This window comes from Corapipo altera, unplaced genomic scaffold, assembly GCF_003945725.1.
Source record: "Corapipo altera isolate COAL_440 unplaced genomic scaffold, ASM394572v1 0, whole genome shotgun sequence".
NCBI lineage: Eukaryota > Metazoa > Chordata > Aves > Passeriformes > Pipridae > Corapipo > Corapipo altera.
The window spans coordinates 12,978,560-12,994,784 of record NW_020884872.1 but is presented as its reverse complement, the minus strand read 5'-3'; positions in this window follow the sequence as shown (position 1 = coordinate 12,994,784).

Sequence of the window (16,225 nt, the reverse complement as noted above, 5' to 3'; positions counted from 1 at the left end):
TAGAAAGTGGGGCTGAATTAAACAAAATGTTTTCTTCTTTCTGAGATCAGAAATAATATTTTCTTTAACAATTGAAGGATTCCATTATAGTAGAAAACTTGAATTATTTTTGTTTGGAAGTGGTTAAGTAATTTTTGTATTTAATCTCTTCTTCTAAGCGGGCAGTCTGGGAAACTAATACAGATTTTAGAACTGCATTAATATGAGAGAACCTGCACACTTTTCCCCTGAAATATAATTTATGTGAAAAATTTCACTCTGCATTAGAGTGCGTGCATTCAAATTAACTGAGATCAGCTAACATGTTCTAGACATGAGAAATCTTTTTAATGTATTTTAACATTATGGCTATTGGAATATTCTAATGTTGCCTTATGTCAGTGTAGTCTGGGCCACAGTTGCATACATAGGCTTGCAGAGCAATACTGAATTTGATAGTGACATTGGGAATGGTTGGCTGTGAGTTCAATCAGCTTCAAAATTGGAAAATAAAATATTTTGACTTGGTGAAGCATCTTTGTGTTTTCTGTAGTGGTTTTGCAAGAGGCATTGCCTTGATGGGTGGGCTTTGTGGCACAGAAGGCGGATCCATGTGCCATAGCATGGAGAGTGCATTCAAAAACAGATGGAGTGTGTGGAGAAGTGGTGTCTGTGCTGCTCCAGAGAAGGCAGCTGCTGGGGCATAGCAAGTCTTCACTCATCACTGGTGGTCTGGTATCTGTTGTGTCTCTGGAGCGCCTGTTAAAGATACCTTGTTAACGCCAGTGTGGGCCTGATTTAGCCACAGGTATCACTAGCTGTTATGGTTTTGGATAGATATTTAATACTTGTTGTGACCTTCATCTGACATATTTCAGCAAAAAAGACTTCAAGCAGACTTTGGATTTGGCAGCAAATCTTTTTACTGTGTACAGTCATGGACATCTCATTCCAAATATCACTTACTTACACAGAAGTCTTTCCAGAGCAAAATTAGACGTACATTTTCTTAAATACATGGCTAAGGGCTTTCCTGATTTACAGGTTATGTGAATGCAGCAGAATGTGTGAATGTGTGGGTCTTGTTTCTACAAATTTCTTTTCCTTTTTTTCTTTTTTCTTTAATTTTTTTTAAAATTAAGAATTTCTTGCCCTCCTCTGTCTCAGACCAGTAACTGTATCTTGCCTAATTAAGGTGGGTGTCTAGGTAGGTGCCTAGGAGCTAATAGCCAGGGGCAGCATGTGGCCTCTACTGCAGTGCCTTCATTCAGGCACTCTTGAAATGAAAACATTGTAAATCACCACCTCCAAGCTGGACCTTAGTCAGTCTGAGCATGGAAAAACAAAATAGCCGGAAGGTGCCTCCACTCTCAGTTCTGATAATGATCCCTTTCAGGTCAGTGAAAAAAATTCACTTTCAATTACGTGTTTGTGATTGAAGAATCTGAAAACAGTTACCAAGAGCTAGAAGATAAATTTCACAATTTGATACAGCTCATTTGATACAGCTCTTGTAAAGTAATGAGTGTTAAGGTGAGTGCGTAATCTTTATGGGATGTTTGCTTGGGATTATCATGTGAGGAAGGGTAAAGGTAACTTTATCAGTGTCTTTTGTGATAAATAACATTAAACAGAAAGATAAGCATACACAGAGGTGTGTGACTGATGTTTAAGACACTTCAGACATTTGGAAATAATTCATGAGAACATGGGAAAAGATGAGTCACATGTTTTAGGTGTCCAGGTGCTAAAGATGCAGGCAGGAGGGTGAGCACTGAACATGAAGTCTCCCGGAGTGTCATGTAGGGGAACGTAGCGGGAACAACCCACACAGAGGTGAGAGAATGAACTCTAGCACCTTATAACATTGCAGGAGGAGGCTGGCAAAGAGAAGCTGCTCAGTGCTCTTTTTCATCAGTCTTTCGAGCTGTTATTTTTAAGGCAACACTAACTGAATCCCCCCTGTTCCAGAAGACCATGGTGTGGGCTCCTGTTGGCTGCAGCAGAGACAGTGCTGGAACCTTGAAGAGGTTTCCTCAGTAGACCTCTTTGCAGTGGCAAACTTGTCACGTCATTGTGTTTCTCACGTGTCAGCAGCAAAGGCTTCATGACTTAATACCCAAAGGATGTGTTTCAGGTGCTGGCTATAGACCTTTCTATCCCTACATCCAATTGTCCTCTCTGCTCCTGCACCCTCACACTTGTCCCTGCCTCATTCTCCCTGCTCAAAAGAGAAAAGGATCACCAGAGTACTCCTCAGGGAGGAGGTACAAAGGTGTAGGCTCATGCCTGCAGACCCAGGACAGGTAGAGCCTGCTTTCTAGTAGAGGCCAAGTTAAAAAAAAAATAATCACAATAGCAGTTGTGATCCCATGGTTCCCAGAGCTGGAGTAGGGGAAGAAGTTAAGTAACAGTATTAGAATATGAACAGTGATAAATAGGGCAAGTTAGAGAATGGGTAGATTTAGTGTAAGCAACAGAGAGGCCCATTAGAAGACTCATGGATAAAAGAGAACACAGCAGCCATTTGCTCCACAGCTAATGCAAATGCTAGAATAGGTCTGTTTCAACAACTCCACCTATTCAATGCATTGCACTTGGCTTCATTATCCTGTTAAAAAAATCTGACTGCTGCTTTGGCTGACAGCCATTCATGTATTCCTGCAGGACAGCTCATGAATCTGCTTGCACCTCCCGAGCTCCCAGGTAAAATGGATGACAGAGTGTGGGGGAAGAGGGATAGATAATATACTGACTTTTGTACTGCTTTAGATCCCTTTAAAAGTGTTAACTAGGTGATTCTAACAGTTGTCTGAATTAGCATGACCATCTTTGTTTTAGTAAAAGGCAGGGAAATCTAGAGAAATATGTCTATACATTGGGCTGCTTGACAACGTGAAGGCAATCAAAACAACACATTGGAAAAGCTCAGAACCTATTTTTGCAAAACATTCTTTTTCTTTTTTTCCCCTATTTCTCAATTTCTCCATTTCTTTACATTCAAAAAAAGTTTGTTACACCTATATTGATGCCAGTTACTGACAAATAATCATGGCATGCTGCTAAGATAGCTTGAAATCTCAGAATATTTTTATTGTTCTTCAAACAAGGAAAAGAAAACTGCTGCAGAAAGTGCATTGAAAAACAGGAAGAAGAATTTATTCAATAACTTTTACAGTTTTGTGGGAGAAATCAGACAAATTTTGGCAATGTTTTGGACAGTTTTGGTCAGTTCTAGGGAGAGAGCATCCCTTTCATTTGTGGATGTCTGTTATCCTCACAAGTACAAATAGACTACATTCTTTAAGACCTGTCTGTCCAGCATCCATTCTGCAGGTAGGTCACAGCATATGCAGAAAACTAAAGGTAGGATAGAACTACTTTTGTTTCCTTTAATGCAATTTAGCAACTGAAGTGTCAGTTTCCCCTTTAGAGACTCAGGCATCATATCACAGATGCAATCTGGGAACTAAGGAATGGTTTTGTTACAACCTGAAATTGGTTCAGACACCTTGGAGAACTGCTAAGGTGTGAGGAGGCGCTGAGAGATGTTCTGCAGAGCAAAGCCATAAGAGGAAAGGTAAGATTCCTGGTAAAGGGCAGAGTGTTGACACAGGGATAATTAGCAGCTCAAGGGTTCTTAACAAGAAAAAACAATATGAAAAGCATGTGAAATTCTACAGAAACAAAACCAACTAGCCCAAGAATGGCAGTTGAGCTATGTCAACAATCAGCCCTTTCTAAGTGGCCACAAAAGCCAACCCATCTCCTCTAGAATTGAAAGTAAACTCAGCCAGCCAAGGCTCCTCGGGTGCCTTATCAGGGGTGGTGAGTGCTTTAGCTTGTTAGCTCTGCCTACACACTTTGTATGTTGACCAATAAATCAAAAGTTTAACTCTTTTAAGCTGTGAAATCCATTTTGCAGAGGCTTGGTAAGTAACGAAAGCTACCCAAAGGAACTGATCTAGAGCAGAAAGGTTAGAAAACAAGGGAGAACTACTCAGTATAGGTAGCACCTCCTCCTCTATCACCCTATGAAAGTCATTGCCTTAAGAACCAAAGGAGGAACTAGAAGCTTTCCATTCCAAAGCATGGAAACAGCTTTAAATTTATATTAATCCTTTATTGCAAATTACTGAAAAAGGTGACTTTTGAGTTTCTGTGTCTCCTTGTAGCCTTGCCATACCCAGCCAGCAAAGGGTGTGAGCTAATTGTTAAATTCAGTTCAACAAGTTCCTCATTAGGGGGAAATTACCTGAGTTTGAAATCTGCTAATTTTCCAATCAGGGTGAGTGTTTGCACTTGTGATTTGGAAATAATTAACACATGGTATAACATCAAAACCTATGTAAAGGCTAATGGTAGAAGGACTAATTTCCTTGGCATGAAGGTGGCGTGCTTGGTTTCCCCAGAGGTCTATTACTGCCCTTTCAGTATTGGTATCTGCTATGTAGGGTGTTCTAGTATTTTTTAGATTGATTCTCTGCAGAGTTGTACTTTTTAATGTTAGTTTTGAAAAAATGAACCATTATCTTCCAGGACTATGGAGAATTTTTTTTTTATTTCGAAAGTGCTGCATTTCTTTCTTCTTCCTATCAGTGTAGACTTTCCCAGAATTACTGGTTTCTATTATCCATAAAAGGAGGCCATAAATAGATTAGGGCTTTAGCCTGAGTTCTGCAAGCTTTAAAATGCATGTTTTGATCCTTCAGGGTATTTCTAGGAATGTGAATGCCTGCAGTATTTAGAAAGAAAGGATGTGCAGGTAGAAAATTGATTAGGGAACCAGATGTGTACATGGGAGAAACATCATCATGGCTAGGCTTTGTGAACGAAGATTTGGGAATGGGAGAAACAAATGTAGTTGGAAAACACAACAGAATTTTCTACCTTAGTTTCAGCTATTGATATAATCCTGATCATTACCACTTCTATGTGTTATTGGATGACATTAACTGGTCTAAACCAGATATTTTTTCTGGTAAATGATGCTACCCTCATAGCTTAGAGCATGGCACTAGTACATCTCTGTGCATTAGTGCCCTGTCACCATGAAGCTTGTGAGGGAGAGGATCAGATTTAATCTCTGGTAGCCGACTCCACCCAAGGGAGTCATTAGTCCTGCTGCTGTGAGTGCACTGTGGCTATTGACAAGAAGGGTGTGGCTTGACAGCTCCAGACAAGGAGAAGAGCCCGCTCCACGTGAGCAGGCAGTCTGGGAGTGGTCCAGCTTCTGCCATGGGAGCAGTGACACAGACTGTAGTAAGTAAGCTCTGCTTGTCCACGACTGGCACTTGGGGCTTTTCTTTGCCTTTTGTCACGGCCTTGCCTTCAAACCCCTGAGACCTCCAGGCAGAGCCTCCCACAAAAGAGCAAGCCAGCCGGGGAGGGAAGCTTTAAATGTCATCTCATCTACCAAAACTTTGTCAAGCAGCATCCTTCAGGCAGGCAGAAAAGCTGCCCCGTGAAGCCCTAGGACAGAAATGTGGTTCTTCCTGGGCAATTCTGTCTTCTCACATGTCCACAGATACCTATGGCAACTGTTTGCACTGAGATAGGAATTGTGTTTCAGGAACATATGAGTCAGCATTCGGGAATTCTCTTACTGGATTAGTATCTCTGACTTAGGCAACCTGTTTTGAATGCTTCCAGTACCATAATTATTTGGAGCTTTCTCCTCTCAATGCATTTTTGGATGAACCTAAATAGAGCTTGCTCTTCTTTCACACAGGAAGCATTTGTGATTTGTGTCTAAGCCCATAAAGTAGCATTCATGCTGCCAGAAATGCTACGCAGAGGTGGTAGAGATGTGCATTTTCATTGAAGCTGATGATGACTCCATTTCTTGGTCAGTTTTGCTTTTTATAGCTCATTGCTTATGAAATACAGCTGCTTGTGAAATTCAGGGCTGTGAGTCTCTTATCTCCTTTTCCATTGCTCTGTTTCTGTTTACCTGCCTACTTTTGTTCATGACATCAGCTGCTGCAGCTTCTGTGCTTCAGAAGAAATTGTTCACATTGGAACTGGTTGCTTTGGTTATAGACAGTGTCTCTTAAGCCAAATCCCAAAAGATGTGAGAGCATCTTCCTTTGCCTCTCCTGTACCCCTTGCTGCTCATACGCAATATGAAAATAAGAGCATGAGCAAGGGAGAGGGGCTAGCACATTAAAATTCATGATTTTGTTTGGAGATGGTTGCTTATTTTTGAGAAACTATTTATTTTCCCTATATACCTTACCTTTTACTTCCAAAAAAGGTCAAATTTCAAGCTCTGGTCAAGTAACCATTATTTTACAAGAAATACATTGGCCATTTCCCTCTGGTTCTTCCTGAGCAGCTATTGTGTTATAAAAGACATACCTGGCAACTCAGGGGTTATTTTTTTCTGCAGTGCCAGCTGCCTTGGGAGTTGCTGAAGAACCCACAATGCATAAGCAAGGAAGATCAAAGCCTGTTGGGTCATCTGCCAGACCAAGTCCTGCCTGTTGCCTGTCTGTGGATAAGTTTAAGTAGATAAAGCTCAACAAACAATTTCTTTCTTCTTCTCTTTAGGTTACGTGCTGCTTTCTACTGGGCAACCCCTTCTTTCATGCTTCTTCCTCCCTTTGAAATTCTCTTATTGAAGGCCCAAAAGTCACAGTCTCCTTCCCATAAATTGCCTGGAGAGAAGAGCCCTTACCACCAAAACAGGGCATGTCTGACAAAGTCCCCTTGTGAGATGCTACCTTGTTTGGCTGCCTGCTGAGGACCCAAGGCAGCTCTTAGCCCTCAGGTAAGTAGCTGTGAGGTCACAGTAGTCTTTGCTGTCAGTATAATTTATGTGTCAGAAAATCAGCCAGCTTCTGGGAGCTAATAGTGGTCTCTGGAAAAAAAAGTAATGAGTTAAACATTAGTTGGTCTCTTACCTGCAAATTGTGGATGTCAAATGTAAATTACTTTGCTACCCAGCAGTACTGGAAAAAAATAATTTAAAAATTATTAATCTTGGTGATTCTCCCAGCATTCATAGAAAAAAAAAATCCCTCCTATTATTTCTTTGTCTTTAACCACTTGTACAAATTTAACTGAGTTACATGTAAAGCTGGTATTAAAATCATATGAAGTAACATATGTACACTAAGTTAAGCATGTCAAATGACAGTTTTGGGGAGTTATGTCTGATCCGACACAAAAATTATTTGAATAGAATTTTTACACTGATATTTCCAAATCACCATCAGGGTTATCAAGCCATTTTCTGCTTTTCATACAAACTGCCCTATTTTTAAGTGTTGGCCCAGAAGACAAAATCCCTCAGAAGGGAACAGTCAGGTGCATGTTTTGTTCAAATCCTCCAACTCCTGAACAACCAATAGTCACATTACAAGGCAGCAAGCAACAGCAGCCAGGTGGCATAAGAAACCATCTCTCAGACAAGCCTTGCTTCTACCCTGTGGTGCTCTCAGCTACAACTTCTTCAGTAAAACTCCATTCACAAATCCCTTGCAAATTAAAATTTTCCTTGTAATGATTACAGTTGGATTTTGAACTGCTTTTGTAACGTTCAAGAAGACACAATGCTACTTTTGTGCCACCACCCCATCATCATTTTTAGCCTGTCTCTCTCTGTAGGAAAATAACGCTGATAAATGGAGAGAGATTAAAAGGATTTCATTTGGATTTATCATTCTTAATTTTGTAGACTTAAACCCACCCTTTGAAAGGCTTTCTTTGAGGAAGTTATCTGAATCCTTTTGTAGTTTAATAGGATTTGTCTAATATTACTGACCTTATCCCATCCTCAAGCTGGATTTTCACCAACAGTCTAAAGAGATTTCCCTGACACTATTGCAAATCCTCTCTGTAAACTCTTGTAGCTGAGAGGAGACTTGCTAACGCTGCTTTCCCTCCACATGAGCAAGCAGTCTCTGCTGAAACCCTCTCCTAAGGAGAAGTGAGACAAGTGACTAAGTGTTTGGTTTTTCATTAAAATCATGTCATTAATTACTTTCAAATTTTCATATCTTCTGACTGCATTCCTCAGCCACCTGAAGCTGGTGAAGAACCCCTGCAATTATGTAACATTAAAAAAATTGCCATGAGAGATGATTAGTAAAATTTGGCCAACTATCTTCCCCCTGTCTGTCCTGTAGTCCTGGGAAGCTACAAGCTGAATTTTTAGCAATGTGCAACAGCTGTCCCCATCCCTGAGGCACTTGCAGGGTTTTTTCCTCTTTTCCAGCTATTGGTAATGATTGAAAATGGCAAGTATATGCAATGTGGTGTTTCACCTGCCTCTTGTATCTCCTCCTGTATTTCCTATATTGCGGGTAGAAGAACACACGGGTCTGTATTCTACACTGTCCTGTCTTTCAAACAATATTTTTTTTTTCAGAGAATCAATACCCATCTTTCTTTTCTAGAGCACAACAAAGGTCATATTATGACAAATGTGAATTTTTTAGTTGTGAAAATAATTATCAGAAAAACAAAATATTTCTCATGGAAAATATGTTAAGCATTCCCCGTGGTGCTCTCAATGAGCAAAATGCCTTTTTTTTTTTTCCCTCGTGTAGAATCTGCATTGTGTATGTCCCCAAGAAAAGCTTGTTTGGTCCACTATTTGGTGGTTCTACACATCAGTAGGAGCTAAATCAACTTGATTATTTTTTTGCAGCTAACATATTTAGCTTTTTAACTTGCCTGTGCAGAGGGTACCAACAGAGCAAGGGAAAGGGAGCTACCAGAGAAGTGTCAGTGAAGGAGTGCCAGTCACCAAGGATTACAGCTGGAATTCCCCAGCAGCCTCAGCGGTTTCAGCACAACATCACTGGGATGGCACAAACACAAACTTCAGCCTCTTTTGCTATGATGGGAAATACAGTTCATACCCATTTTATTTCTTTTTATTCTACGGTTTCTCCAGGGTCTTTAGTATTATACCTTGAGAAGGAACTTCATCCTGCTCATGAAGTCAAAATCACTGTATTTGAGTTAATTCTCCACTCTGGTTAAAAAGGAACAAAAAAAAAAAGGAATATGATAAAATACTTGCGTGTCACACCTCCATACCTCTTCCCTCCCATTTCCACATTTCTTCACAAATGAGGAATTGACTGTGGCACCCACAGGGTAAGGCAGTTATTTCACAGATTACAGATTATCACTGTTGAATGCTCAGTGACTCCCCCTGAGAATAAGTCGACTCTAGAGGCTGAACCTTCTTACCTTCTCCAGTAACCAGACTACCAGCAACTGCAGTAACATACAGATGTTCTGAAGCAGAGAAACGCGAGGAATTCTTACAAGAAGGCGCTGTTTGTGCGTGCCCATGAGCAGTCTTCAGTCACTAGATGGCACACTTAAACAACTCACCGCGCTCCTGACCCTGCTCCACAGGTGCTGCGGTGTAGCGGAGAGCTTTTCCCACGGGAGACAGGGAATCCTTTGGCGCACAGTCTCGTTCTCTGTGTACTGTATTTTTATTGCAGTTTCCTGCCTTCATTGGTATGCTTACAATTTATTATTAGCACGCAATGCTCGATTTCTTTGCCTTTGGTTATAGTTAATAAATCAATCTTGCCGTCTTTAACTTTGGAGAATGTCTCGTTCAGTTGCTTTGAGGAATGTCTGCAGTGATACGATCCTGGTGGCCACTCCATCAGCGGTTGCACAGCTGGAAGATTAGGGGATCTGTGATTTATTTGGGGAGAAATAATGCATGGTGCATCCCCTCCCGGGTATTGATCTGAAAGAACAATTTTTACAGAATATTTGTATCCCTTCATTTTACCTATGGTCCCAAAAATATTTAGTAGGGTTTAATGTTCTATCACCAATACCAGTAGCATAAGATTAAGAATCAACACTTGTTTACCTTCTAACCATCCCTGTAGAGGCAAAATGTAAATCAAACCAGGTGATGGGCAGAAATTTCAGTTCTTGTTCAGATCCTATTGTATTAGTCCTGCCAGATGGTACTCCGTGTCCTTTACTGTACAGTACACCTGTGTGTTGCAATAATCACAAATTCAGTGAGATTACTTTATCACCTTTTGCTCTGACCTTCAGCCCTGACAGTTAATGGCACATGGAGATATCTATATATATATGCAGTTCTTGCACCCTGCCCTCCATGTGAAGACATAGTGCTGGGACCTGGGGCTGGTTCTCCAGCTTGTGTTGAAGTCCATTGCCTGCCAGGCACAAAGCAGACAACTCTTCAGGGATGCATTTTTACAGCTTGTCAGTCTGGGTGTGTATACAGTAACACTTTAAATTGGATTAGTGTGTGTGAAGCAAATCTCCTAATTGTGTTTCTAATGATGCCTTGGGTTGCCCAGGGGGCTGATCTCTGAGCACTCCAGTGGGATGTCTACTGTGGGAAGCCTAGGGCTAGTCCAAAATGTGAACAATGGAGATACCAAGTCCTCAAAGCAAACACCTGCACTGTACAGTCATAGCCCTATGGTGCAACTATACTGGCCAAATGTAGGTGGAAATACTGTTCCTGATGTTTAACGTGAAATTTCCCCCAGACTTCATGTAGGAGCAGTCCTTGAATTTGTCCATCAGGGATCTCTATATACTGTATGTTGTTTCCTTTAAATTAAGCTTTTCAAGAATTTTGCCACTGATTAGTGAGAATTAATAGTGCCTACTATGGGATATTTTTCTCTCCTCCTTTCTCCTTGCCCTTGTATGAAGTACCAGTCATGACTGTCCCAGGGATTTGTTGTTCTGCAGTGTTGATATATGTGGTACCAGACACAGGAAAAATTCTATTTCATACAGAGAAGTAACATACCTCCCTGCCCTATCCCACAGTCTGTGATGCCTACGGGTTGAAGCATTTCAAAGGCACACTGCAATTTCCCATCTAGGAGAATTCAGTCACACAGGGTAGCTGTTTTCAATCTTGCTGGTTTTCACTTTATCATTCTGGTTTGAAACAGGATGTATAAAATCCAAGCTCAATGTCTCCTCTAGTCAGAGCCTATTTCTTCCTTCTTCTAGTAAAAGAAGCACTGTCTGAATTTGATGTCCTTGCTTAGTGTCTCTTTAAATATGGTTAGGGAGAGCCTGCTGATATCACTTACTCCTGGAAAAAAATTCTTCACATTACAGCAACACCTTCTGTTAGACAGCAATATCATCTAGTGATGAATAGTATCCTTCTCCATTTTAGTTGGTGGTATCTGGTAATTTCATGCCTTGAAGTCTGACTGTGTAGGAAGAAGAAATGACTGGCACAGAGGGAGAGAGCCAGGGCTAGAGCTCACACCTGCAATCTCTTCTCAATGGATCATTGTTTGTTGGGCACCTTGTACTATGCCAGAAGACCGCAAGGGTTAAAACCACACAGCAACAACCACAGTTGTTTGTATCAACTAACACATACATGAGACAGGTACAACTAATAGGCTGCTCAACTAAGTATTACTCAAGAGTTAACTATGACATAAGTACTTAAATACAGGCTACTTCAGCTATTGCTGGGCAGGCAGGCAGGCAGCTGTTGGTCAAGAGGGGAGTTTTCACTTCCATGCCTCTTTGGAGAGGGCCATGATCGCTCACCTGGCTCCGGTGCTGTCTGCTGAGTCTCTGCCTTCTTTCTGAGGGTGTTGCAACTTCTGCCCTTCCTCAGTATTTTCCAACTAACCATTACTGCCTCTACAATTCCACTTCTGTCTCTGAACTTACTTTAACATGGTTTACATTCTTTCTTGCATCATCTGGACAACAACTTTCTAAGTAAAACTCAGCCATGGCATTACAGCTGTGCCACCACAAAAACAAGCCTTAGGTCGCTGGCAGCTAAACATCTGGGCTAGTGTTTAGCATTTGAAAATTAGCTACACATTCCCACCAGAACAAAGGTAAAGGCATAATATTGCTCTTAGTTGTGACACCTAGACTGGTGTCATAGTGATAATTAACTCTAGGGTGTTTAAATTATGATTAGGGCAGGTTAGACTACTGGCTCTGGATATTTTGGTACCATCATGAACTTCAGGCTAGACAGCTTGTCATAACACCAGCAACAGAGTCCTTGAACTAACCATTGATTATATCACAGATAATCTATCAGATAAACACACTAGTTTTGATTTCTGAAAAAAATCTTATAGTGATAGAAAATGTCCCACAGGCTCAGACAGATTGTCCTGGGGGTTGCATTAACACATTAAGAGGGGCCAAGTCCACCAGAATGCTTTCAGCAAGACTGTTGGTTTTGAAACAGGCTGTAAAAGATCTGAGCAACAAATTTTGTGGTGGAGTCTTTTGAGAAGAACAAAGAGAATATTAGAATCCAGTTTTTGAAAGTTCAGATAGACAGGAAGACCAGGCATTTTGAACAGCAGAGCAGAAAAGCCTCCAGGTATCAGATAAATTAAAGAAGCACTTACCTATGATAAGCTGCACATGCAGAGAATGAAGAATGTGATCTTGGTGGAGCAGGTGGAAAAAAAAGTCTTTGATTTGCTGGTTAATCAGAATGTAATGCAGAGAAATCAATATAAGGATAATCTCATTTGCTATTTATTTCTGGCTTGGATATATGCATTTCATCAGTCATCTACTCTGGAGAGGAATGGTATGAATTTCAACACTTCTGCTATTTTTGCCTTCAAAATATTCAAAATTGTTTCTGCAGAAGCTATGGGCAGCAGTGGGGGACATTTATTTAAAGAAACTTGGAACAATGGATCACTAGCGATTAAAATAAAAATGGAAATTACATTCTGGATGCAGGAGGCAAATGAGTATTGCGTTTACAATACTCTGGCATTTAGAATGTATGAACCATCGCCGAGCAGTTCCATTTTGGAAATTTTGAAATCTGGTTGTCTTTTGAAAAATGCAGATTCAAGCTTCTCATTTTATGCTAATGTGAAGAGGTGAAGGAGAATAGCAGTTTGTTGAAACAAGTGAATTAACATGTGAATGGGGAGTATTGGACTTCTCCCTCTTGAAACAGCGGCTTTCAAAGTCGAAACTAGGATTTAAATCTCACACTGTGATTTTTCTCTTTTCATATCCCCAGATCATGTTACTTGTAGTGCATTAATAGGCTTTGAGCCTGTACCACATCGACTAGAGGTGCTGTCATTTTTACTAATAGCCATAATCTACAAATCTAACAATCCATGAAACAAGCTGTTTTCCCTCCCCCTCGCTAATTCTTCTTTTAGATCTCACTTTCAGTTTTCAGGACTGACTGTTATAAAACCTGGGAGACCAGCCTGGACTCCCTCCTTCCTCATCAAGTCCTTTGGTTTTTAGAGGAGCACACTGTCAGCTTTGCCAGTGAGGTTTGCCTTCAGTGCTGACGTACTCCTTACAAATAAAACAAACTTGCAGCAGTGTACTGCTGAGTAAGCTAGACTGCAGTGACACAGGAAAATTAATGCCTATAGAAAAAAAGAGACTTGGGGAGGTAGTCTCAGGAATTTTTCCAGCACAAATGTGTCTAAAACCTCACAGCTCAAACAGCCTCACCCCACACTGTAACATGTCAAGCCACCTTCTGCAGAGACAATGATATTTCTTGCTCATGTGAAGTAAAAACGTGGGAATCTCTGCTGTGAATGCAACCCCCCAATAAAAGCAAATTTTTGCTTTCCAAGCTCCTTTCCTCCCTCTCCCCACTTCCATTCCCCTGAATTGGCCATGGTAACCTGGCCTGCGTTTCAAATACCTGCTTGTATTTGTGCGATGGTGCGCGCGTTTGCTTTCCTTCATTGCATTTTATTTGCCTTTGATTAATGATTAAAGCAAAACAAAACCATTGTAGCTGTTTTTAAATGCCTCCTTTAACAAAGAATGGAGCTTGCAGTAAGTCTGCTCTGATGGCATGACACCAGAGCTGGACCACTCTGGGCTGTTTTCAAGCCAAGTCCTGCAAATATGACTTGATAGGATTTTCTCTGCCCTACCCAGTCTGCTTTTATCTGCAATTACAATCATATGATTTTTAAAACAACATTGTATTTGACGATAGCATGGAGATTTTTTCAGTTTTCTCGTATTTGTTTGGGGTAATCACTGTAGTCTTATGAAGTAACACTAGTCTGAGCTCTGTAGCAACTGGATGTTCCCACTGCAATATCAGAGAGCAGTGGCTAAAATCCGCTTCTGTTACACTACCAGTTGGAAAAGTAGCAGGAGGTGCAGTTATATTATGCTGCTTTAAAGGCTATAAAGCTCTTCTTTCTCCTGGTAATGCCAATGTTTGCCTTTCTGACTAAATGACTGACTCTTGGATGCAATAGCTGCTTTGCTCCATAGTGGAAATGTAAGTTGCTCAGTAAGTGTTTACAGTCATAAGATTAGGAAGGTTGTTTGGTTTTGTTTGTTTTTAAAATGGATGTATACTTGTCTTGATTGCCCTACTGGGCATTAAAAGTTTTCATATCGGTTCAGTGAAAATCCTGATTAGCACAGGACCGGTGTTGATGCTGCCTTATAATGAGATGTAGTGTCCTCTAAAAGGATTTATCATAAGACACCTGCAGTCTTCTCAAGGAAAAGCAATTTAGGCAGTGGCTGGTGGAAGAGACCACACCATTTTTCAGTTGAAGTCACCCGACTGTCCTTTGAAAGCAGTAACTGGTGTCACTTTCCTAAATCTGCTTTATAGTTTGCTGATTTCAATAAACTCCCACCTGATGTCTGCATTGGAGTCAGAGAGTTACTGTTATAGTTACAGTAGATGAGATCCTATAACATGGCTGAACAAATCTCACGCTGAAGGCAGTGGCTCTACTATCCCTCTGGCTCCTTTGCAGCTCTGGAGAGGATCTGTAACTTTTCTTCATTGTTTTGATGAGGAGTGGGGAAGTAGGAGCACTTCTCTACTTCTGCAGATTAACTCCCTAAGATGGCACAGCCTGAGGTTGGATTTGTGCTCTCAGCAGGGCAAGGAGACACCTGGGAAATGGAGGAGTGGAGGTTGGATATCCTCTCACTGCAGTTGAAGTGCTTGTGGCAAGGTGTGAGCCTGATACAGCCACCAGCTGTACTTTTTGCTTTTTGGACCTGAGGTTCAAAATTAGGTGGCATTGCAAAGTCCAGCCATTGCAGAGAGCACATCATGACAACTCAGAACTGGCTTATCTAGAGACAATAACTGCCAGCTGCTCTTTGATTCTTAATCCTGAGCGTTAGCAAGACAGCCGAGAGACTTTTGGCTGGGGTTAGGTTGCATATTCTTCCTCAGAGCTGTCTCAGCTTCCTACCTTCCTTCAAATTGTTTACTAAGAAATGTCTTCAGCTGTTTTTATATATCATGAATACTATTTTTCGGAGCAACTTTTGATTAGTTCAGTGTGGCAAGGCAAATACTGTGCTGTATTGAGCCAAACATTTTAAGTGCACTATTCTCCCACATACCCCAAGCACACAGGCTTATACAGGTGTGCCTCACATTTGTCCTTGTCTCTATGTGAACCATACATCAAATCATAAAGATTGAGTGGAATGTCTATATTTTAACAAAAGAAAAAAAGCCTCTGTGATATCAGTATATATGGCTGGTGTACTGGGGTTTTGTGGCAAGGTTTTGGTTTTGGTAGTGGCAGAGGGGGTAACAGGGATGGCTTCTGTGAGAAGCTGCTGGAAGCTTCCCCCATGTCCAACAGAGCCAACGCCAGCTGGCTCCAGGATGGACCTGCCACTGGCCAAGGTGAGCCCATCAGTGATGGTGATGGTGTTGCTGTGGTAACATATTAAAGAACAAGGGCAAAAAATAGAGTGGAAACAGCAGCAATTTGCGGCCGGAGGAAGGACTGAGAATATGTGAGAGAAACAGCCCTGCAGACACCAAGTGAAGGAAGGAGGTGCTCCAGTCACTGGTGCAGGGGTTCCTCTGCAAGACCACAGTGAAGACCATGGTGAGGTAACTGTGCCCCTGCAGATATCCACCCACAGCCCCTGGAGGACCCCATGCCAGAGCAGGTGGATGCTCAAAGGGGACTGTGACCCCGTTGGAAGCCCGTGCTGGAGCAAGCTCATGGCAGGACCTGTGGACCTGTGGAGAGAGGAGCCCACGCTGGAGCAGATTTGTTGGCAGGACTTGTGATCCCATAGGGGATTCAGACTGGAGCATCCTGTTCCTGAAGGACTGCATCCCATGGGCTCCATGAAAGGGACCCAAGCTAGAGCATTTTGTGAGGAACTGGAGCCCGTGGGAAAGACTCATGTTGGAGAAATTCATGGATGAGTGTCTCCTGTGGGAGAGACCCCAGGCTGGAGCATGTGAGGA